At 40.9% G+C, this 25,167-nt stretch overlaps 1 long non-coding RNA gene across 1 annotated transcript in view; it reads right to left on the bottom strand.

Annotated features, from left to right (window-relative positions):
* Nucleotides 1-25,167, bottom strand: part of LOC310999124 — a 355,538-nt gene that overhangs the window by 328,446 nt on the left and 1,925 nt on the right. Inside the window, exon 2 of the long non-coding RNA XR_014596034.1 lies at nucleotides 4,452-4,558. This is a non-coding gene — a long non-coding RNA (uncharacterized lncRNA). The remainder of the gene's footprint in view (nucleotides 1-4,451; nucleotides 4,559-25,167) is intronic.

Genomic DNA, 25,167 nt, shown 5'->3' with positions numbered 1-25,167 from the left:
AGTAGTCTAATCTTTGTATGACTGATTTATTCTGCTTAGACCCTGACTAATACTCATAGTAATGCTGCGTTAGCATCACAACAAAGTAAATAAAACATGACACATAGTCTAAGAAAAAAAAGTGGAAAAGTCAGGGGGCAGGGGCCCACTATAGTATAGAGGGTATGCGTTTACGTCACGTTGCCCTCGCAACGCCCCGTTCGATTGGACTGAGTGGCAAAACAAGCGTCCCTCAACATGCTGGCGGATAGCGGTGGACTCATAAACTGGATAAAATATCTTATATCAAAACAAATTGATGTCAAAAGGAATCGACAACCAGCTCCCCAAACCCGTCTGCTCCACGGACACTTCCTGTAACACAGTGTGACCGCGGTACCTGCAGAGTGACTGACAGGCTGCTGTTACTGTGCAGAGGGACGAGATTACAGCTGTTACTGTCGTCCTGACACACTTAAACCTGCGCGCTGCTTTTATTCTGGAAAAACTTTGACCAGTCAAACTGTAGGATGTGTTAGAGGACTAATTTATCTGTCTAAACATCATAACTATGACACCTGAAACTGTAAACACAGCTGATCGATCGAAAAAAATGACCGCTCCAGTGAATTTACTTTCCGTCATTGAGAACAGGTTCTTGAATGTAACTCGGTCAAAGTGAGACGTATCCTCTAGATGTTTAGCAGCTCTGTTAGGTCATGCTGCTGCTTTACATGCTGGCAAAGCTAGACATGTCAGACGTGTGTGGGCTCGGAGAAAATCGCTTCGTTACTTGCTCGTTTTTAAACTTTGGCGGCTCTGCCACTCGTCTTTTTGCCACTCAGTGGACGTTCCACAGCGACTTCCGAGTACCGTGACGTCATGTGCATACCCTCTATTCTTTCAGGGGGCCCAGAATTCCTAGCAACGGCCCTGCTACTAAGCCTATTTTCACTTGAAATAAGTAGAAAAATCTGATAGTGGAGCAAGTTTTTCTTTCTTATTACAAGCACAAAAAACTTCCTTTCACTGGTTCACTTATTTCAAGTGAAAAGTAGTTAAATAAGTTAAAAAATAACTCATTTTTTAGGTGATGAGTCTTATTTAAAGTGGAAAGAAAGTAGAAATGAGACATTTTGACAAGAAATAAGACAAATATTCTAGATTTTGAGTCTTTGCAGTGTAATCTGTCTGTTTTCAATGTGGGTGGGTGGTGGTGGGGACTTGGAGTTGATAGAAAAAGCTCTTTCCATACTGCTGCCTACCTGCCATGTGGCGTCTCCGGGGGGGCGCCGGGGAGGAGGATTTTTTTTTTTTTTTTTTTGGTGTGACAGACACGGCCTCAGCCTGGGCTAAGGAAGCAGAAACCCCCTCGGAGGTCTGAGTTGACTGGCAGTCAGTCGACAAGGTCATGATAGCAAAACTGGTTGCATGGCTCACAGCCACTGCATTAATCCCCTCACTCCGCCTGCCTGCGCCCACTTTTGACATTTCAGCCACTCGATTACATCACATCTGGTCCTCAAATGGGGAAGAGAGCTTGAACATTTCTGCAACCGTTTTGAGATTAACCCTTAACCTTCAAAAAATCCTGCACAAGCACAACCTGCCAATCACAAAAGTCTTAAAAGTGCAATACTATGCCATGCAAAATTGTGTTTTTTTTATTAACTACGTTCTGTATTGATACTCGTGATACAATTGAGCCTTAAAACAATGCCACGACTTTTTTTTTTCTTTCATTAAACACTTTATTGAAAAAGTTTCAATTACAGTCAGAAAAGTCTGGCATCTCACAATAAGAAAATAAATAAATACGTATGAGACATATAAAGTGAACAAAATAAGTACATATGTCAATACAGGTATAAAGTTAACATAATAATTAAAAAAAAAAAAACAGGCAAGGCATATTACATTTCTCTAAATAGTTCTTGAATTATGTTTAGAGTATGCATTTCTTATTGTCAACCATTTTTATACATTCATGTTAGTTCTTAAATTCAGTTTCAAACACAGCTAAGAAAGGTCGACCATTAGAACAATGCCAGGACTTTTTTTCATTATTATTATTATTATCTAGGTGCTTTAATAATGATAAATTTGCCAAATGCACACAAATAAGTCATAAAACAAGACATCAGGACTTTCTGAATTTGTGATGTCACAAAGATTGCATAAATCATTCAGAAAACCTGTTGCTATACAGTAGAGCTCCAGGGAAAAGCCTGGTAGAGGAGATGTAAAACTATAGAGATACAGTTAAATCTGAAATAGATCTTCTTATGCATCAATGCCAGAAAAGTGCAACATATGGGACCTTTAATGTACTAAAAATTCCAAAATAAAACTATCACCAAAAATCTGAATCTCACATTTGAACCCTAATCCAAAAACACTTGATGTTTAATGTCTTGTGTGGTAACTTATCTGTGTTTTAAATCAGTCCCCAGGGACTTCAGACATTATAACACAACAGAGGTTGTTAGTAAAAGGTCTCAAGGCGCCAAAATATTCTTCCTTTGCCGAAATAGATCGTCCCTCATGAGCAATGAATCATCCACCCACTGTGTTATGTCAGATTTTTTGCAAAGAAAGAAAGTAGACATTTCATGAATAGAATCTCTCTTTCTCTCCATCCCTCCATTCCTGTCATCCTCCCATTCCCCTCTTCTCATTTTCCTCAGTGTTTAATGTTTAATTTAAACCTCCAGTGCAGAACAGTCAGAATCAACAAGAGTGTGTGTCCCACCTGCAAGCAGTTCGAAGTTCCACAGCGCCCCCACATGGAGGCGAGGGGGATTGCCCCCCCATGTTGCCCCCGTTGGCCAGACAGGGAGAAGAGACAAGCCTCCTGTTTGCTAAGGAGGTGCAAGGCGCAGCAGGCGCAGTTCAGCCGTAGCCAGAGGGGCTTTGCTATGTTTAGTCAGGAAGAAGCCATTATGTAAGTTGTCATTACGTTCTTTCCAATTCCCCCCCGCTCCCGTCCGGTGATAGACAGCTGGCATGAGTGTGTGTGGAGTGGAGGGGAGGGGAGAAGGGGAGGGGAGAAGAGGAGGAGAGCATCAGAGGTATGATTATAGACATCCCTACTGGGCAGACAGACAGAGCCGAGGCTGACAGGGACCCCACACAACCCCGCGCAGAACCAAAACCCGAGGTGGATGTGAAGCTGCTTTCATCCTCTTCCTCCTGACAACATCGTTATTAGTGTGATGTGGTGTCGGTCTCTCTGAGCGGAGCTGCACCAATCAATATCCCTCATTTAACCATTAATCAAACGCGGACTGTTAATGGTATCGCTTAATCTGCTTATATTGTCTGTGCTTTTTTTTTTACTGTTTCTTGACATATACACTGCAAAAACTCAAATATCTTACCAAGAATATTATTTCTATTATTTCTAGTCAAAATGTAATTTCATTCTACTTAAAATAAGATTCAACACATTAAAAAGCAGCTTGTTTTTAGACACGTTTTACTTCTTTCAAGCAGATTTTCACTTGGAATAAGTAGAAAAATTCTGATAGTGGAGCAAGTTTTTCTTCCTTATTACAAACACAAAAAAACTTGCTTTCACTGGCAGATTTTTCTACTTATTTCAAATGAAAATTAGTTTGAAACAAGTGAAAATGATCCAAAAACAAAAAAAAATTTAGGTGATGAGTCTTATTTTAAGTGGAAATAGATTAGGTTTGACTAGAAATTAGACATTTTGACAAGAAATAAGACAAATATTCTCTAAAAGATTTAGAGTTTTTACAGTGTAATGTTACCAGGGCCGTTGCTAGGAATTCTGGGCCCCCTTAAAGAATACTAAAGTGGGCCCCTCCCCCTAACTTTTCCACTTTTTTTCTTAGACTATGTATCATGTTTTATTTACTTTGTTTTGATGCTAATGCAGCATTACTATGAGTATTAGTCAGGGTCTTATGCAGAATAATTCAGTCATACAAAGATTAGACTACTGGGGTTTTTATGGGCCCCACTGGGCGCTGGGCCCCTAGAGTTATCATCACCTTTCTCCCCTATACAACGGCCCTGCTTAGTAGTAAAAGTTAAAAAGTGTCTAAAAACAAGCTACTTTTTTATGTATGTATATGTATAAATATACTTATTTTAGGTATAATGAGATTTGTTTTGACTAGAAATGACATTTTGACTAGAAATAAGACAAATATTCTTGGTAAGATTTTGAGTTTTTGCAGTGTAGAGATCCAACTCAATCAACGTTGGATGCTATTTTCCCTCTGAATTAAGAAATCTGCCGGGGACAATTGGAGGACTTATTCAAAGACACAAACAAAAAAGTGATTTTCCCTTTGTGTAGCCAGAGGTTTTTGTGTCTAGAAGAAAGTGAGTAAATTAAATCACATTAGATAGCGCCTAAGTACTACTAAAGTAGGCCCCTGACTTTTCCACTTTTTTTCTTGACTTAGACTACACGTATTATCATTTTCTATTTAGCCTACTTTGTTTTGATGCTAATGCAGCATTACTATGAGTATCAGTCAGGGTCTTATGCAGAATAATTCAGTCATACAAAGATTAGACTACTGGGGTTTTTTGTGGGGCCCTACTGGGCGCTGGGCCCCTAGAATTATCATCACCTTTCCCCCCTTATACAACGGCCCTGAATGTTACATTTATGTCTCACTATCAAGAGTGATGTGACGTATATGTTAGGAGCATATAGATTTATGAGGACAGCTGAAATCTGCTGTGGGGCTTTTAATCTGTGTTGTGTTCTTTGAGAGCTGGAAACAGGTCCAGATACAGGTTGAGGCTTGTGGTTCACTCTCATTTGACGCCAGGAACTGGACCAGCAACCCAGAAACCTTTAAAAGGACTCTACTGTATCTTCAGTTCAGGTCCAATTTTACAACCTAAGCTACAAGTTCTAAAAGCTCAAGGGGGCTAAGAGGTGTTTGCAAAAATGAACATAATTGAAGAATTCTTTAAGGTGCCATACTGTACAATGTGTGTTTTATTACCTAAGGTCTTTACTTGAATGTGATACTGGGGAAGTTTTAACAATTGCAGCTTACAACAAGACGTCAGGACTTCCTGAACTTGTCGTTCGGAGAAACTTGTTGTTATAGAGCTCCAGGGAGAAGCCTGGGAGAAGATACACTGCAAAAACTCAAAATATTTGTCTAATTTCTAGTCAAAACTAATCTCTTTCCACTTATAATAAGACTCATCACCTAAAAATGTACTTGTTTTTAGATGATTTTCCCTTGTTTCAAACTAATTTTCACTCGAAATAAGTAGAAAAATCTGCCAGTGAAAGCAGGTTTTTTGTGCTTGTAATAAGGAAGTAAAACTTGCTCCACTATCAGATTTTTCTACTTATTTCAAGTGAAAATATGCTTGAAAGCAGTAAAAAAAAAAGTGTCTAAAAACAAGCTAATTTTTAATGTGACTAGTCTTATTTTGAGTATAATTTGATTTGCTTTGACTAGAAATGACATTTTGACTAGAAATAAGACAAATATTCTTGGTAAGATTTTGAGTTTTTGCAGTGTAAGACTGGGGACGTTTAGAATAGTACTAGGTCCATAAAGGAAAAGAACACACTTGCACCTTAAAACAAGACGTCAGGAGTTTCTGAACTTGTCGTTCTGAGAAACTTGTTGTTATACAGCTCCAGGGAGAAGCCTGGGAGAAGATACTGTATGTAAAAACACATTGAGATTGGTTCTTAAAACCTCAAATAGATCCTCTAAACAGGTTCTACAGGTTTGAAAAGCCCTGCAAACATTTTCATCCTCACGGTGGCTACTGCAGGCTAAAAAACCAACATCACACTGACAAGCCAAACTCAAACCGGCAACAGTTCATTCAGAAACAACTGCAGAACCGTTTTCAGACGAGGGGAAACAACACACTCAGCAGTGGGAATGATTGTGGCCCAGTGTTTTCAGAAGTACTGTGATCACTATGCTTCAGTTCATGTCTCACTTCTGTCACTTCCTGTCACATCTTCCCTCCACCTAATGCCATAAAAGTCCCAAAATGACACTTAAAACCAAATAACTCAACAGATTCCCACAGCACGACCATTTAGTCCTGTATTAATCCAATATAATGAGTTGGAATTGTACAATAAAAATTGACAAAAGGGAAGCCAGTACAGTGGAGGTGCATGCTTCAGTGAACTTAAGTATTACAGTCCTCACCGTATTCTGCATAGTTCACAGAAGGTGCCGAATAAATGTAGTGGAGCAGAAAGTTCAATATTTCCCTCTGAAATGTACTCCAGTGGAAGAATTAAGTAGTGTAAAATGTAAATACTCACTCAGAACTGTACCACACTGTTAATGTACATAATTACCTTCAATGACTTTGCATATATAAATGCATTAAAGGAATAATGCCCATCTAACCTGATGTGTTTAATCGCCTTGTTGGCCCTGATGGTTTCATTGGAAACCTGTACTTGAATTTAAATATACTTCCTTTAGTTGATTCTACATTACTGCTGTGATTTTATCTTAGGGAGAAAAGTGATTCATTGAGATTAATTACAGCAAATTGTGTGATTAATTAGTTTTTTTTTTTTAATCAAGCGATGGCCCTAATTAGAAAACTTATTCAAAATGTCTGTAACAATATGTAGCAGTGTCCTTCACCTAAGAGGTGACGACACCAAATGAGGCCGAGTTTGTGCCAACGCTGACCACAGAACTATTTTCTTTTTGCGCTTGTAAACAAACAGCAGCAAAGGAGTGATTCTAAAACACGCCTTTAAAGGGATATGCCAACATTTTTTTCCCGTGTCTTGCCTCACTCCCGAGTCCATGACCAGCAGATAGACACCATCCTTTCGACTGTGCGTGCAGTAACAAGGGAGATAGAGCCGTATCGCCGTAATTAGCTTAGCTCAAACACTGGAAGTGTATGGGTAGTGTTAGCCTGCCTCCTACCTGAGCCGAAATCAGCAGTCAGAAGCTGGTTTCATTTTAGCTCTAAACTCTGTAAATATATCACTTTATCAACATTTCAAACATGTTTAGGTGAGAAAGTAGCCGTTTAGATCAGCAGTGTGTCGTTAATTTGTCTAAATACCAGCTGTTTACTATTTTGTTCGGACGAATTCAGCGCTACTCAAGCTAGCCGTTGTGACCAACGCACTTCCGGTTACTTTCACAAAATAAAACACCCGTTGCCCTTTACATACAGAAAACCATGACGATAGAATTTGTGCTTTTACTTTGAAATAGGAAGCTAACCTACCCTCGATGTAGCTAGCTTGAACCAAAATAAAGCGTCTTTGCTTGAACCCTCCGTTTTGACCGCTCTGGTCCCGTTAGCGGCATTTGACCGCTCAAGATGCCTTACCGGAGAGTTTTGTCAGCTCTGAGACCAAGATCGGCCCGTTTAGAGTTGCTGAAGAGTTTCTCTGATGACTTTAGGTGGAGGCAGGCTAACACTACCCATACACTTCCAGCGTTTGAGCTAAGCTAATTAGCGACTTTAGGTGGAGGCAGGCTAACACTACCCATACACTTCCAGTGTTTGAGCTAAGCTAATTACGGGCGATACGGCTCTATCTCCCTTGTTACTGCACGCACAGTCGAAAGGATGGTGTCTATCTGCTGGTCATGGACTCAGGAGTGAGGCAAGACATGAAAAAAAAAATGTTGGCGTATCACTTTTGTGCCCCCCCCCCCCCCCCACACACACACACACCCACCCCCTGCTGGTGACTGGTAACTTGGCTTTAAGGGTTACTCAGTTGTTTGCCCTCTAACCTCAACTCCATTCCCTTCCTCGTGGGGAGTGGTTTCATCATCATATACTCGGAGCCCCGTGTTGTTTTCTTTTTCATGCTATGGCCTGTGCTGTGGGTCCAGACTGGGCCACCAGATGCTCACCACCATGATGTAGCTGGGGGGAAGGACATATGGAAGACCAGTGGCGGACAGGCTGTCAGGAGTAGCGGGACATTTCCCGGATCATTTTGGCACCGAGAACGGTCAACTTAGCCAGCCATGATAATGAGTTGTCTGAGTCTGTATATGACGCCTGCCTTGCTGGATTGTGAGTTTGCCTTTTGATGCAAGTAATTTATACTAGAAATGATCTGTGGGAATCGGTTAAAGTACCCATATCAGTCATGTGTTTTTAATTGACCCTTGTTCTGAGCATTTAAGACATTACGATGCACATGTAGCCTCCATTTTCTGCTCTAATACCTGAAAAAATACAAAAAAATAAAATATAAATAACAGAAAATCACATTAATTGATTATGATTTGCAATCTGGATAACCCTCCTCCTAGATGAAGCCAAATTTACCAGTCCAGTACCTCTTGAATCAATACGTTTCGGTGCCTAAGCATCAATCATGCAAAACTTTAAGCCTTAAACAGGTGAGTTGTATAAAAATTCACCTTTCTTAAAGTTTTTATGAGGGACCAAGCAGGCTTTAAAGATGTTTATCTCTGCTGTAAAGTTGAGCATTTTAAAGGGATAGTTTACTCTAGTATAGATTGTTACCTTGAATTAATTGTTACCTTTAAGGTAAATACAGAGACTGCCTGCTGAAAAACTGCCCCTGAAGGCAACGTGACTCAGCTATTTTGCATGAATTTCCCTCTAAAACAACTCTGTCTGGTAACGTTGTGTTATTATCTCATAGCGTGGTGAATGTGCAGGTCACAACTTGTCCACCAGAGCGTTGCGGAGTTGTTGGATTGTGTATTTGATGAGTTTGATGAGGGAAACCAAGAAATCCCATTAGCCTCCGTAGCGTAGCTCTGAACAGCTCGCCGCTCTGCTCCGCCGTTCTAAAAAATAGCTTGCACCGACAAATAAAGGTAACGAACCTACTGCTATGACTATTGGGATTATGGCAATGGGCCAATTTGCCAAAATGTTGAACTATCCCTTTAACATGGGCTTCTATAGCAATGAGATAGAGTTAGGCTTCCTATGGTCTTTAGAAGTTCTAGTTGGCTTTAGTGGGTAATACGACTGCAAAATAGCTTTTATTTGAGTTCTGAAGTATTTAGTCAACTGAGTGTCATTTGAACACACCGGAAAAATCAGATTTAGTAGAGGATTGTTCTTCCTCCCTGAATCTAACATCATTACTGAAACTAAATTAGCATTAATGCGCTAACAACATTGCTGAATGTTATCCAGGACCATGTTTCCGATAGCGGGTCTCAGTCGGTGTTTTCTTGGGATGCCTTTGACCTTTGTGCTTCACTCCCATTTTATCTTTGCAAACCGCAAGCCTGCACAATATGTCTTTCACACAACTCTGGGCTCTCCACACCTTATCAGTTAGAGCGCAGAATAATGGTGCAAAAAAAAAAAAAAGCTCTCTGTTTGAGATTGATAAAGGGAGGGTGACAGTTTTTCCCATCAAACACTCGGAGCTTATCTGAAACGCTCGTCTCGAGAGGTGGTGGGATAGCGGGTATACGCTCTGGAGAGCACGCCTGGCCCTCGAGCCATCCTGGCTGTTCAGGAGGGAAGGGGATGCATTCAGCATGGCTCAGAGATCCGGGTTTATTCATTAAACATCACGGGCACTGCTTCAGCACTGGCCGGGCCCCGCAGTATATAGCGACAGATGGTCAGACGTTCACTGTGTAACTGAAACAATGTCCACTTTGCAACTCGGCGGCGACCAAGTGGTGCTTGTCAGAAATAGGCCGACACAAATTGCCCTTAAAATGACATAGATGGCTCTTTTTGTGTGGTGCCAATGCAGCAGAGTGTTCACACTGAGATCACAGCTTTGAAACAAAAATAGCTGCAGACTGAGCACAGGTATTACATTATACGCCAAAGCTTTTTTTTTTTTTTTTTAAAGGGATACGCCAACATTTTTTTTTTCATGTCTTGCCTCACTCCCGAGTCCATGACCAGCAGATAGACACACACCATCCTTTAGACTGTGTGTGCAGTAACGAGGGAGATAGAGCCGTATCGCCCGTAATTAGCTTAGCTCAAACACTGGAAGTGTATTGGTAAAGGTGGGTAAAGGTAGCCTAGCAACTCTAAACGGACCGATCTTGGTCTCAGAGCTGACAAAACTCTCCGGTGAGGCATCTTGAGCGGTCAAATGCCGCTAACGGGACGAGATCGGTCAAAACGGAGGGTTCAAGCAAAGACGCTTTATTTTGGTTCAAGCTAGCTACATCGAGGGTAGGTTAGCTTCCTATTTCAAAGTAAAAGCACAAATTCTATCGTCATGGTTTTCTGTATGTAAAGGGCAACGGGTGTTTTATTTTGTGAAAGTAACCGGAAGTGCGTTGGTCACAACGGCTAGCTTGAGTAGCGCCGAATTCGTCCGAACAAAATTGTAAACAGCTGGTATTTAGACAAATTAACGACACACTGCTGATCTAAACGGCTACTTTCTCACCTAAACATGTTTGAAATGTGGATAAAGTGATATATTTACAGAGTTTAGAGCTAAAATGAAATCAGCTTCTGACTGCTGATTTCAGCTCAGGTAGGAGGCAGGCTAACACTACCCATACACTTCCAGTGTTTGAGCTAAGCTAATTACGGGCGATACGGCTCTATCTCCCTTGTTACTGCACGCACTGTCGAAAGGATGGTGTCTATCTGCTGGTCATGGACTCGGGAGTGAGGCAAGACACGGAAAAAAAATGTTGGCATATCACTTTAAAGATTTTTTAGCCCTGCCCATCTTGAAATTTTCCGATAGCGAGTCACTGAAGTAATCTGGTCTGAAGACATAGCAATAGACACAGTCGGCAAGCAAGGAAACGTCACTTCCGGTCAGGGCCGTGGGGGAAAACAAACCGTTTTCCCCATACACACTCATGCAAAAAGGCGGCATTTTAAACCTTTGTCAAACGCTTGTTCGCCGTCCTGTCTTAGTTTTAATCACATGTATATGCTGACAAAGAGCTATATATTAGAAAACTCATCACGATCTGGGTCGATTGCTGTCCGTACATCTTAAAATATAAAGTTTTCACAGCCATAGCCTACACCGAGTCAGCAGGGTCGGCAACCTTCACTTCCGGTCAGAGCGTTACACGTTTGGAGAAGATGAGCGAAGTTCCGATATAAAAGTTCAGGTTGTGGTTTTTGAATTTATTTGCGGTGCAAAATAATACACAATAACTCAGGCAGTGTCTACGAGTGTCTAGAGCCGCCGGCGGCGACTAAGAGAGCGTCAGAGCCGTGGGGGAAGACAAATATGACTGACTGTGAAATACCTAATATTTTTAAATGTACGGACAACAATCGACCCAGATCGTGATGAGTTTCTAAAAATATAGCTCTCTGTCAGCATATACATGTGATTAAAACTAAGACAGGACGGCGAAAAAGCCTTTGACAAAGGTTTAAAATGCCGCGTTTTTGCATGAGTGTGTATGGGGGACACGGTTTGTTTTCCCCCACGGCCCTGACCGGAAGTGACGTTTCCTTGCTTGCCGACTGTGTCTATGCTCAGAGGACATTTTACACCTTTTTGTATTATAAAGGCATAAAAAATATGATTGTTACTGACATGTAGCCACTTCCCATCTGCATTGGGAATCAGTATTTTCCTTTTTTTATAACATGGCTATGTCTCTAGAGATCAACACTGCTCTCTTCAAAGACCAATCATCTTCTGATGAGCCTCAGACAAAGTAACAAAATGTATGAAAAGACATCTTTTTCTTTCCTGGACCTCCCATGTGGCTTCTCCACAGCTCATCTTCTGTGTTATCTCTCTATATTTGATAAGAGAATAGGGATTTTTATCTGTATTCAACTCATTGCTGTATATGCTGTTGTATTCTGTACGTCCAGGCCACAATATGGGACTGGTGCTACTGCTGCTGTTCTTCCATTTTGTTGTTTGCAGCAGCAAGAAAAAAGAGCTTAGTGAAGCAGTTTAGGGCCAAATTGTTTTCTGAGTGCAGAAAACTCTCCAAGTGCCAAATTGCAGGAAAATTGAAAATTTCCAATTGGGTGATACAAAATGAGCTGGGTAGTCTTTGAAAAGCAAGTCGTTCTGATCTAGAACAAGAGCAAGCAGATGTAAAATGACCAAACCATGTACGCATTTGCAAACTGTTCAAGATTCACGGTTTGTTAGGATGCACCAGAGTATAACAGGGTTGCCAACTTTTGGTCCTGGGCTGGAGTGAGATTTTGTTGGCGGGGGGGGGGGGGGGGGGGGGGGTTGTCTATAATAATAATAGTTATGTTTATTGTAGTTTTTTTTTCTCTCTCTCTCTCTCTCTCTCTCTCTCTCTCACACACACACACACACACACCTATACATTATACATTATACATTATCCCTCTAGGGGGGTCTGGGGGCACCCCCCAGGAAAAAATTGTGATTTTAACATGTATTTGAAGCATTCTGGTGTACTCTGAGAAGAAAATAAAGGGAAAACACAACATTTGCTTCAGATAACAGGGAAAAAAGCAGATCTGTGGTTCCTATCATTGTATGGCTGGAGTGTATGAAACTGGTCTAGTGGGGAGCTCTGGCTTTTGGCCTGGACCAGCCTATTGAGCCTTTTAATATATGAAAGGACAGAACAGACACGTCCTGTGATTTTCAGTCTTCTATTACAGCCTGATGATACAAGTCAGGTCCTGAAATGTGTGTTTCTCTTCTGTAATAAACATTCTACCCATTCGGAGTTTGCAGGTATGGCACACGTGCATGCATGCGCAGTTGCGCACACACACACACACACACACACACACACACACACACACCTGTTGCTGCGCTGTCTCTCTCTCCTCTGCTCTCTGGACTGAGCTGCTTGGCTGTACTTTTGGGCTACCCAGTCTGCATCTTGATTTTATAGTTTTCACCGGACTGGCCCAACCAGCCCGACCGCAGGCGTCAGTTCGAGCCGCGTTCAGTCCGAAAACATAACTCGGTCAGGTCAGGTTGTGTCTCGGGCTTCGCTCTCTCCCTCTTTTTTTTGGCCATCGGATTCGGACCAAGTCGGGTCCAGGCTTCAGCACCGTGCCGCTGTTGGGGGAGGGGGGGTGGGGTCGCGGATCGACAACTCCCCGTCCTACTGTGCTGTGATCACAGGCTTGAGCAGCCGTCCAATCGACACGCGGATAAGCATCGCGCACACCAATCAGAGAGCCTATTGATGAGTGCCAAAGCTTGCTTTAAAATTTTTTTTTTTTTTTTTGCCAAATCGCTTGATTTTGGCGTGAGAGCGTGAGACAGGACCTAAAAGCGTGTGACACACGCCAGATGCGTGAGAGTTGGCAACCCTGGTATAAGCAGTTATTTGTGATGTAAAAAACAAACTCCAGTTAAAATGGTGGAGCCTCAGTAGGTAAATACAGAGCCTGGCACCACTATGTACAGGGTGATGAATAACATTAGTACCGGGCTTAACTATTTGTAGGCTAACTATATCATGTCTAGTTTTGCTGTTGCTACACAGAGTCAACATTAGCATCACTTCAGCTTGGCTTCTTAGCTAGCATGCTAACCAGCTAGCAAGTCATATGGCTGGCAAGATACAGTATAGCCTACAACAGCGATCAAACCTTTCGGAAAGACTAGTAAGAAAGATGCAAACCAGATCATTGTTGTGACATCACAAAGTTACGAAAGTTAAAACGGCTCATTTTAAAGGGATAGTTCAACATTTTGGCAAATTGGCCCATTGACATATCATCTCGATAGTCTTAGGAGTAGGTTCGTTACCTTTACAGTAATTGTCGGTGCAAGCTATTTTTAGAACGGCAGAGCAGAGCCGTGAGCTGCTCAGAGCTACGCTACGGAGGCTAATGGGATTTCTTGGTTTCCCTCATCAAACTCATCAAATACACAATCCAACAACTCCAAAACACTCTGGTGGACAAGTTGTGACCTGCACATTCACCACGCTATGAGATAATAACACAACGTTACCACACAGAGTTGTTTTAGAGGGAAATGCAGAGACTGCTTGCCGAAAAGCTGCTCCCGACAGGAACACGCATCAGCGGTTTTGCATGAATTTACCTCTAAAACAACTCTGCCTGGTAACGTTGTGTTATTATCTCATAGCGTGGTGAATGTGCAGGTCACAACTTGTCCACCAGAGCGTTGTGGAGTTGTTGGATTGTGTATTTGATGAGTTTGATGAGAGAATCTGGGCCAATTTGGGCCAAAATGTTGAACTATCCCTTTAAAGCTCTGTTTCTGAATAGAGACTTCGCATTTCTCTGTGGACTGAGTGCTTTGATACTTTCACAGTATCAATAAAGAACCTATAGCTGCTTTAAATATCCAATATGGGACCTTTAAGATAGGAAGTTTGTGTATGGCCCTTGGAGCTGTGACCTTTAGATCATTACCTAGCTTTGAATGGTATATAAGCACAAATATCCTTGCAATACAGAGAATGCAGGAAATGTCATCTATTATTATCTTCATGTTAAAATGTTGCTTATTGTTTCTGGATTCCAAAAGTTAGCAAACACGGTATAATTAGCCTGGATTAGATTACATCTCTTCTGTCTGTTCCTCTTGTAAAAAACGAGGGTTACAGTGTAACAGAAACGTTGGGTTTTCATCCAAATTGAGGCAGATGGATAATGAGAATGGCTGGCTGGCCTCGGGCTTTGTCAGTCTGGATCGCTCAGTTGTCAGGGCTGCTCTATTTTTCCTCCGCAGCCCTGACAACTCTGTCCTGCTGCGTTCACTGGTCGGAGATGAGAGAGCGGGAGAACATCAAATCAGTTTGTTGGGAGATCAAGCACAGTCTGTCCAATTCAAGTAAACTCAGGGCACCAGTTACTATTATGGATGTATCATTTTTGATGGTGCTGAAAACACTGGAGTCACTCTCGCTCTGTCTCATTTGAAGCTAAAATACTCTGGATCTGATGCTATTAGCAGCGTTGCCCTCACAAATCTGCACGTTGTTGATATAAATGAGAATTATTGTGTAACGAAATAAGCACAGAGCGGTTTGACGCCCACATAGAAGTATTTAGAATCACACTAGGCCAGTGGACGGCTGCCAAAGCTTCATCCTTTAATACTGGAGCGTAACCCATAGGCCTCGTTTCTTGACATTTTATCAGAGGCCATAAAGTCAATATCTGGATCTCATGCAAACATGAAGTCCATCCAGCTTTAATTAACCTCAGTCAAAGACCTCATGTGGATGTTTGCCTCCTCGCTTTTACCCACATGTCGACTTTTCACCATGCGGGTGTTTCCTGTATCGGCAACTGAGAGATTTTACGGCAAAAATCTTAATATTATGAGATGGAAAGTTATAGTTGTGTTGACATTGATTTCATAATTATGACTTTGATCTTATCGTTTTCAGTTTTAAAGGACAATTCCGGGCAATTTCAACTCGGGGGTGTAGGCTATTTTCCTAACATTTTAGGTCTAAAAGAAGGAAGATTTCTGAAGATTTTCTGTTTAATTGCTCCTGTTTTGCGGTAGTTGTGTCTGTCCCCGCATCGCCACAGCAGCAATGAATGGGAGCGGATGCAAGTTCTGCTGCTTAGGCTGTTTCCATCCCTCAAAGCCACAGATAGCATCAGATGGAGACTCAAACATGCACCCAGAAGTTTATTTACTTCTAGCAAGCTGACATGTTTGTAAAACTCAATCTAATTCAAAGTCTTGCGCTAGACCCAAGTTGCCGTACGCGGTGTGTTCAGGTGCAGTGGGAAAGCTCCCGTTTGTGTCAGAAACACAGGAATATCAACTCTTGACGTTGATATGACTGATTTATATCAAAAGGGGGATACCTAAAAAATCTCCTGCCTGGTTGTGTTACATCTTAAAGAATGTGGTCACCTACAGTTTGGGGGCCTGCTGGGATGGCGACCGCCAGTAGATGTGATACAATACAGGGATAACGTCCCTACTTCGATTTGATTTACATAATAAAACTGTGTCAAAAGGGGGATTGTTACAGTTGGATATGTTCTGGGACGTTATGTACTCTGTTTTTATACTTGAATGACGTGATGTATGTTTTGAGATATCATGTATTCTAATTTAGTACTTGAACGCACTGATGTGTGTGAACATGAAGCCAGATAGTGTGACTCTAGCCTGATAAACAAGGACATAATGTAACTGCTGAGTTCTCTTAGTCTGTCAGTGAGGTCTGTTGCATTAGATACATGCCTGAACAACAACACACACACACACACATGTTGCTTATCACATTCTGAGAACATGTGTGGACAGAATCGGGACTAACATAATTCTAGGGGCCCAGCGCCCAGTGGGGCCCACAAAAAACCCCATTAGTCTAATCTTTGTATGACTGAATTATTCTGCTTAGACCCTGACTAATACTCATAGTAATGCTGCATTAGCATCAAAACAAAGTAGGCTAAATAAAAAATTACAATACTATGTAGTCTAAGAAAAAAAGTGGAAAAGTCAGGGGCCCACTTTAGTATTCTTTCAGGGGCCCCAGAATTCCTAGCAACGGCCCTGCAAGTCCATGTTTAATACACTGAATGTCATAACTGTGATCGAGGATGGAAGGCTTCTCATGGGTTGTAATAAAATTCTACAGATAGGAAGGGTTCCTCTAGTGAAAACATGTTCACATAGTTTTTTTTATGGGCACAGAGTCATGTTCCTACTTTCTTACATTTGTTATTAACAGCTCCACTTATAATATTCTTCCAAAATCCTGATTAAAGCTTAGGTTTTGCAGTAGTCTGTTATATCCCCCCTTCTCTCTTTGATTCCTCCTTGAATACAGGAAAAGGCTTTGTTAAGACAGGGACGATGAGAATTCATTTGAGAGCCAACTTTAATTATGACCACTGGGCAGATTTATGAGGAGACCATTATGATATCAAGCGGCTTAAGCCCGACACTTTCTACACTTCACAGTGCCCCCCCCCCATCACCATCCTGATAGCGCTACAGTTAAAACGCTGGCCAGGAGGCAACATTAAGAGCAGGAGGGAAAACTTCTAGAGACATGAAATCTGGTGGGGGATGTATGAGTATGGGGGGGGGGATCAGAGGGGAACAGTTTGCAAAGGCAAATGACACAGTCGGATGGTCATATTACAGTATGACTGACTTCAGCAGATGGGAGAAGCACTTATGAGATTGATAATGGTGGTGGCAGCACACTACGACCCCCGCAGAGCAGAGAGGAGCAGCACTCAGGAGCAGGGCCGGCCCGTGGCATAGGCCGTATAGGCAAATGCTAAGGGCGCCGTCCATCCAGGGGGCGCCAGCGCCACAAATGGGAAAGAAAAAAAAGTGTAACTTTCACTATTTTTATACTAGTTGGTACTATTATTTCTTAATACAAAAAATAACCCCACGTTAATTTAAATGTAAAGCAATACCTATTAAAAAGTAATAATATAATATGTTACAACATTATTACTAAGTCGCCCCCCCCCCCCCCCCCCCTCTCTCCCCCACATGCCCATTGGTACTGCCCTCCGCTCTCCCCGCAGTCACACACACAGCAGAGGTACCTGTCTGCAGTAGGAATGCTTTCAAGCCGTTTTCTTGTTAGAAACGCCACATTTTTAATTAGATGTGTGGATACTTGGTTGCATTAATCCTCAAAGTCGGCACAAATGCCGGCTCGTTTGCGCGACCGTCTCGATATGTTTTTGTTTATATTTCGGTCATTTTACGCCGCCCTTGACGACCTGTCAATCAAAAGAACAGCTGTGAAGCGCTTCGAACCCGCAGAATCGTTAGGAGAGAGAGAGAAGCAGTGAGGAGGATGAAGGTGCTTCAGAGGCTGAAAGTTCTGACTCATTTGATGAGGAAGATATTGAAAAAAGAAGAGAGAGTTGAGACTTCAGCCTGCTCAGACAGCAGGGCCACAGCTCCAGCTCCAGACCTGCTGAGCTCTCAAACCATTTTTTTTACCTCTTAAACAGCACCACAGTGACATATATAGGCTAGGGTACATTATATAGGTTAAATATTGTAGCCTAAATGTTGTGTTTTTTGTCTGTTTAGTTGATATTTTGTTTGGAGAAAAAAAGCTAATTTCTCATTTAGGGCTACACACATGTCATGAAGTTTGAAATGTAATGTTAAGTTAATATTTAGCTTCTTTTATTTTACATTTGAGACATTTGGTGAAAATAGAATGACAGATAACATTTATGCTCAAAAAGCAATTTCACAAAATGTCATTTTGACGTGTTTTCCACACGTATCTATTAGCTTTTATTCATACAGTATATTCCACTGCTTTTGTGAAGCCCAGACTTTCGTATACCCATTTCAAGCATCACAACAGGTTATTCTCATGACTGTAGACTCATTTTTTTCATGTCTTTACCCAGGATTTACTTAATGACATTTTACTGATTGTTGTGCAAGTTGTGTATCTCGGGGTCAGAGGGGACATACAGATACACTGGTACGTTATCATTATAATCATTATTGATCATTGTTGGGGGGGGGGGGGGGGGGGGGGGCGCGCCTGGGAGTAATCTCGCCTAGGGCACCAAAATGGCAAGAGCCGGGCCTGCTCAGGCGTTACATGCTAGAGAAATACTTTTTGACCAAGAACACACTGTGACTTTAAAGGAGCCGTTACGTTTTACTGTCGCTATACGACGTCGTCAGCATCGACAGCTGTTAACCTACAGTACCAGTCTGGAGGAAACATGGGGAATTTAGCATTAGCATTAGCATAACATGCCAAGGGCTGTCCCCAACTGTCAAAATGATAATGCTAACCAGGCTAGCCTCTTTAAGAACTTAAGGCCTTGTTCACACGGAAACGGAGCTTCACCCAAAATGGTATTTTTCTTAAAGGGATAGTTCAACATTTTGGCAAAAAAAAAGGAATTTCTTGGTTTCCCTCATCAAACTCATCAAATACAAAATCCCCAAACTCCAAAACGCTTTCGTGGACAAGTTGTGACCTGCACAATCACCACGCTATGAGATAATAATGGAACGTTACGAAACGGAGCCGTTTTCGAGGTAAATACAGAGACTGCTGCTGAAAAACTGTCCCTGAAGGCAACGCGCATCAGCGGTTTTGCATGAATTTCCCTCTAAAACAACTCTGTCGTAACGTTGTGTTATTATCTCATAGGGTGGTGAATGTGCAGGTCACAACTTGTCCACGACAGCCTTTTGGAGTTGTTGGATTGTGTATTTGATGAGGAAAACCAAGAAATTCCCTTAGCCTCCATTGCATACCCCTGAGCAGCTCGCCGCTCCGCTCCACCGTTCTAAAAATAGCTTGCACCGACAATTAAAGGTAACGAACCTACTGCTATGACTATAGCGATTATGACAATGGGCCAATTTGCCAAAATGTTGAATTATCCCTTTAATCATTGAGAAAAAAATAACCAATCCTTTCAAGAAATATCTACGTACTCATGGATCCACCAAAAACGACTCAAAACACTGTATATACCAGGCCTGTGTTGCTATGCTAATGCTAAAAAATTTTTGTTTTTTTGAAGCCGATATTTAGCGGGTTTAAATGGGTTTTTTGGCCGGTGCTAAGGGGGCTTTAAGGAATAGTTCGCCAAAAAATGAAATTCAGTCATTGTAACCTTGTAATATTCATTCATACTGCTCGTTCGCTGCAATCCAAGTGTCCTGAAGGGATATAGTCCAGAGTTTACTCGAAACAACGTAATTTAGGACATTTTTGTGTTGGGCACGATGCACACATTGCATGAACGTGAGAGCGTGCACCAGGCAAATCCTATACAGGACTGTTTAGGCTGTAAAAATGTCCTAAATGACGTTGTTTTGAGTAAACTCTGGACTATATCCCTTCAGGACACTTGGATTGCAGCAGACGAGCAGTGTGGAGGAATATTACAAGGTTTTTGTGTAGTTTTATGGACCTTTTTGACTCTTGACTCTCATTCTATATTGACTCTTATATAATCCAGGCAAAATAGCGTTTTCCGACAGACTAATTGTAACAGAATGTTTTTCACCACACATCATTTCTATGAGGTGTCCAGAACAACATACTAAAAGTCCTAAGAAATCCTAGTTCGGGAAATATGTTTAATTCTCATCAATCCAAGATTGATTTACTGTATAAAGTCAATGGTGCCAATAAGGCCAGACAACAATACATCCCAATGGCGCAATTTCTTTCCTTTACTCCTATCACAATGAAACTTTACACAATGAAAGTATCTATGAAATGTAACATTTTTTGTATTACAAGTTTCTTTGAAAATGAATTTGAATATGCAAATGAGCAATACACTAATGGAATATGTCCAAAATACATCCGAATAGGCTTTTTTTTTTTTTCCTTTGCTCCTACCACAATAAAAATTTAGTACACAATGAAAGTATACATGAAAAGTAACATTTCTAAACATATTTCCCCAATTTAGGACTTTTAGTATGTTGTTCTGACACCTCAAAGAAATGATGTATGGTGAAAAACATTCTATTTTTGGGTCCAAAATGAGCTAGATTGCCTGGACTAATAGAAGGATTTCATTTGACTACGAACCCGCCTCCCGGATCTCCAGATGCACTGAATAAAAAACTACTCCAGAGTATTCATCAGCATGGGGGTGAGTCAATAATGACTGAATTTCATGTTTTTGTTGAACTATTCCTTTAAGAAAACAGCTGATAAGGCTAATGTGGGGTATCTAGAAAGACTTGACAAAACTTACTAATAGCTCCTTTAAAATCTGTCTTTATTAGCATAGAAGCTACACGACTACTGGTCAGACTGCAGTGAAAGTTGATATGATTTTCGTGGCCACCAGAGAACGAGTCCTGATCAATTCAGTGATCAAACGACTTTTCCTCCGGGGCCACCGCTGCTCTCTGTCAGCACAAAAACCGCTCATACCAAACATATCTGAAGAAATACTCTCTACAAATGTATTTCCTTTCTTTATGTACCTGATGACTAAAACATGATGAATGTTTGCATAGCTCCGTGTCAGCAGCTCTGTACACTCGGTAAAGCTCAGGGAAAAGATTGTGGTCTTGTTTAAAGAGGCTTTGGCAAAAGTTCAGCGAGGATAATTCTCTTTCTCTCTGATTCTGACTGTCTGTATGAATTTCTTATATTCAGCTATGACCTTCATTGCTTCTGCTTTCCCCTTATGACAGCTCTGTGCCAGAAAGCTTATAGGCCGTGTGACCCTAGCGATGGCGCAACGCTTAACCATCGTTCATGCAATTATTTACGCCTTTCATGCTGTCATGTTTAAAACTGTGAAGGTCTTAGGGAAAGCGCTACTCTAAAACCATACCTGGGACCAGTTTTGCATTCAAGCTGTGTTCATAGTAAGGTTTTAAATTGGCCTCCAATTTGTTTGTCCTTACCCTTTTATGTGACCCACAACAGATAGAAGAAATAATAATCCTTTTATAATTTGAAATTCTATGGGATACTTTCACAGTATTATTGTAGGACTTAGACCTGCTTTATAAGCAAACAACACATGGACATCTACCCTTATAGGCTACTATGTGGGGTCTTTAAACAGATGATTTAAAGCACATTTCAGAAGCCATACATCCAGCCAGAGCCATTGTATAGGGGAGAAAGGTGATGATAATTCTAGGGGCCCAGCGCCCAGTGGGCCCCACAAAAAACCCCAGTAGTCTAATCTTTGTATGACTGAATTATTCTGCTTAGACCCTGACTAATACTCATAGTAATGCTGCATTAGCATCAAAACTAAGTAAATAAAACATGATACGTAGTCTAAGAAAAAAAGTGGAAAAGTCCCCCTGACTTTTCCACTTTTTTTCTTTAGGGGGCCCTCTTTAAAGGGGCCCACTTTAGTATTCTTTCAGGGGGCCCAGAATTCCTAGCAACGGCCCTGCATCCAGCGCAATTCCAAATGAACACTCAAAAAACACTCAATATACTCATATTCTGGTCAGTTTCATTCATTTTTGATGGTCGTTTTGTTGTTTGAATGGAAAGCTATAGTCGTCCACAGTTGTAGAATCAAACAAGCTTGCGTCCTCCCTGGAACTGATCAAAACTGTGATATCATCTGAGAGCTTCAAAGTGTCCCACTCTATATCTGTACTGGACATCTGTCTCATTCATCAGCATCATGTGTACGCCAACGTGTTTGTTTTGCAATATTCTTATCTTGATGTCATTACATCCTTTTGCAATATCTAACTCACATTTGGGGATTTGTGTACTGTATTGCTTTATTTTTTTTGTTAAAGGGATAGTTCAACATTTTGGCAAATTGGCCTATTACCATAATCCCTATAGTCATAGCAGTAGGTTTGTTACCTTTAATTGTCGGTGCAAGCTATTTTTAGAACGGCGGAGCAGAGCGGTGAGCTGCTCAGAGCTACGCTACGGAGGCTCATTATGGGATTTCTTGGTTTCCCAGCAGCTGCACATTCACCACGCTATGAGATAATAACACAACGTTACCACACAGAGTTGTTTTAGAGGGAAATTCATGCAAAACCGCTGATGCACGTTGTCTTCAGGGACAGTTTTTCATCAACAGTCTCTGTATTTACCTCTAAAACAACTCTGTGTGGTAACGTTGTGTTATTATCTCATAGCGTGGTGAATGTGCAGCTCACAACTTGTCCACCAGAGCGTTGTGGAGTTGTTGGATTGTGTATTTGATGAGTTTGATGAGGGAAACCAAGAAATCCCATAATGAGCCTCCGTAGCGTAGCTCTGAGCAGCTCACGGCTCTGCTCCGCCGTTCTAAAAATAGCTTGCACCGACAATTAAAGGTAACAAACCTACTGCTATGACTATAGGGATTATGGAAATGGGCCAAAACAAAAATGTTGAACTATCCCTTTAAAAATTCAAGAAGTAAATCTGTATAGAAATTGGTTTAATTGTTTAAGTGGTGAACGCATCTCACCTGGATAACAAAGATAAGATTCAAACACTTCAGTCAAGGACGAGTCGTTCACTCTTTCATTCCTAATGTGTTTCAGAATAATGTCATATCAGAAAGTCTTCTTCTCCCCTGATCGTTGAAGTCGTTTTAATGAACTCTATGAAAGCAGATCGTTAGCAGATATCTCTTTGTTAGTATAATTACTTAAAGCCTCACCCATCAAGACAACTCAAGCAGAGGCGGCTCTTCACACAAACACACACACACAAAAACCTTATCTTTATCTTTCCGTGTGAAATCTTCCTTTTCTCTGTTTGACAGGCAGCTTCAGAGGAGCTCTGCCAATATCATAGCAGAGTTCCAAATAGTTTCACAGCTTGAGGACACAAGTGCAAATGTTAGGCCACCTCTGTCTAAATCAAACGCATCTTTATTCTGTTCACGCTGCAGACAGTCTGAGAAAAAAAGAGAAAGAAACAGGCTGCGGCATGAATACCAACAGCAGCCCCCCTCTGCTCTGCTTTGCATTGCTAATGTGGTCCGAAAACTTTAAAGCTGTGAAATAACTCAATGTGCAAATCAGGGGAATCTGAATTATGATTTATTTATTTTATAATTATTATGTCACACATTGTATGCGCTTTAAGTGGCTGTGATATTGAGAATTACAGTGATTTATTTAGTCCAGGGGAGGCTAATGTCACACCGAAGGGGAGTTGTGTCGGTGTAAAATACACATTTGTAGGTCTAAAAGGACTTCAAAGTGAGCAGAGCTGCTCCACCTCGAGCCATGTTTGAATTAATAACTCTCAAGCAGCGACAGCATCAGGACCTTTGCAGTCTGACAGTAGGGAGGAAACTGAACGCTCCTGCAACTTTCCCATCAGCCACCACTTTACTTTCCTCCCTGTTCCCAGTTTTTATTTCTTCTAATTTCACTTTCTAATTTCACTATATGACTGTTATATCCAGGGCCGTTGTACAGCGGAGAAAGGTGATGATAATTCTAGGGGCCCAGCGACCAGTAGTAGTGATTTAATTTATTCACTTTCTTTTAGACACAAAAACCTCTGGCTACACAAAGGGAAAATCATTTTTTTGTTTGTGTCTTTGAATAAGTCCTCCAATTGTCCCTGGCAGATTTCTTAATTCAGAGGGAAAATACCATCCAACGTTGATTTGAGTTGGATCTCTACACTGCAAAAACTCAATATCTTACCAAGAATATTTGTCTTATTTCTAGTCAAAATGTCATTTCTAGTCAAAACAAATCTCATTATACCTAAAATGAGTATATTTATACATATACATACATAAAAAGTAGCTTGTTTTTAAACACTTTCTACTTTTACTACTAAGCAGGGCCGTTGTATAGGGGAGAAATGTGAAGATAATTCCAGGGGCCCATAAAAAACCCCAGTAGTCTAATCTTTGTATGACTGAATTATTCTGCATAAGACCCTGACTAATACTCATAGTAATGCTGCATTAGCATCAAAACAAAGTAGGCTAAATAAAAAATGATAATACATACGTAGACTAAGAAGAAAAAAGTGTAAAAGTCAGCGGGCAGGGGCCAACTTTAGTATTCTTCCAGGGGGCCCAGAATTCCTAGCAGCGGCCCTGGTTATATTATATCACTTCATTAAGTGTGAGAAAGTGACCATTAGTACTTCAAATATGTCATCAGTCAGGGTCATCCTGTTATCTGCAGCCTTGTGTTAATTTGCCAGTGGTTCTGTGTGTGTAGAGTTTTGATAGATGATTTAAAAAAAAAAACCTTTTTGGAAGGTGAAATCTGAGTTGAAATATACAGTATTTGTTGCAGCTTTGTTAGACCGATACATGATTTGCTGGACTGTTTAACAGCGCGTCAGTAAAAGTCAATACATAGAAATGAAACAGAACATATTAAATGTCATTATATTTCTATATATTATACATTGGATATAGTGTAGCCTAATTAGTGAAATGAATTTACGTTGAGATTAGACAATTATATATAACCTACATTTTCATTGTCGCAGAATGTTGTCTCAGCCTGCAGGTGAATAAATCTAACAAATAATCTATCAAAAAGTAGATTGCAAATCTTTACAAGAAAATCAGCCTGATAAATAATGTAGACTACTAAACAATGCATACAGTAATAAAATGTAATAGTTGGAATTTATTGGCTCTTTTCTCCAGCTCAGACTCTTCTGCTCTTGTTTTTTTGTTTTTTTTAAGATAAGTGTTTCACTGTTGCTCATATTTCTGGTCCCACTGGGTTAAAATCAAGGCTCTGCTTTTTATTATTTACCTGTTGCCATAGTGAATAGTGGAAGTGGAGCTCCACTATTGAAAATTTATTTTATTTTATTTCTTTTATTGATTTATTATTTT

This window comes from Trachurus trachurus (assembly GCF_905171665.1).
Source record: "Trachurus trachurus genome assembly, chromosome: 2".
In the NCBI taxonomy this organism is placed as follows: domain Eukaryota; kingdom Metazoa; phylum Chordata; class Actinopteri; order Carangiformes; family Carangidae; genus Trachurus; species Trachurus trachurus.
The sequence above is the reverse complement of the archived record's forward strand: the minus strand, read 5'-3'. Positions and strand labels throughout refer to the sequence as shown.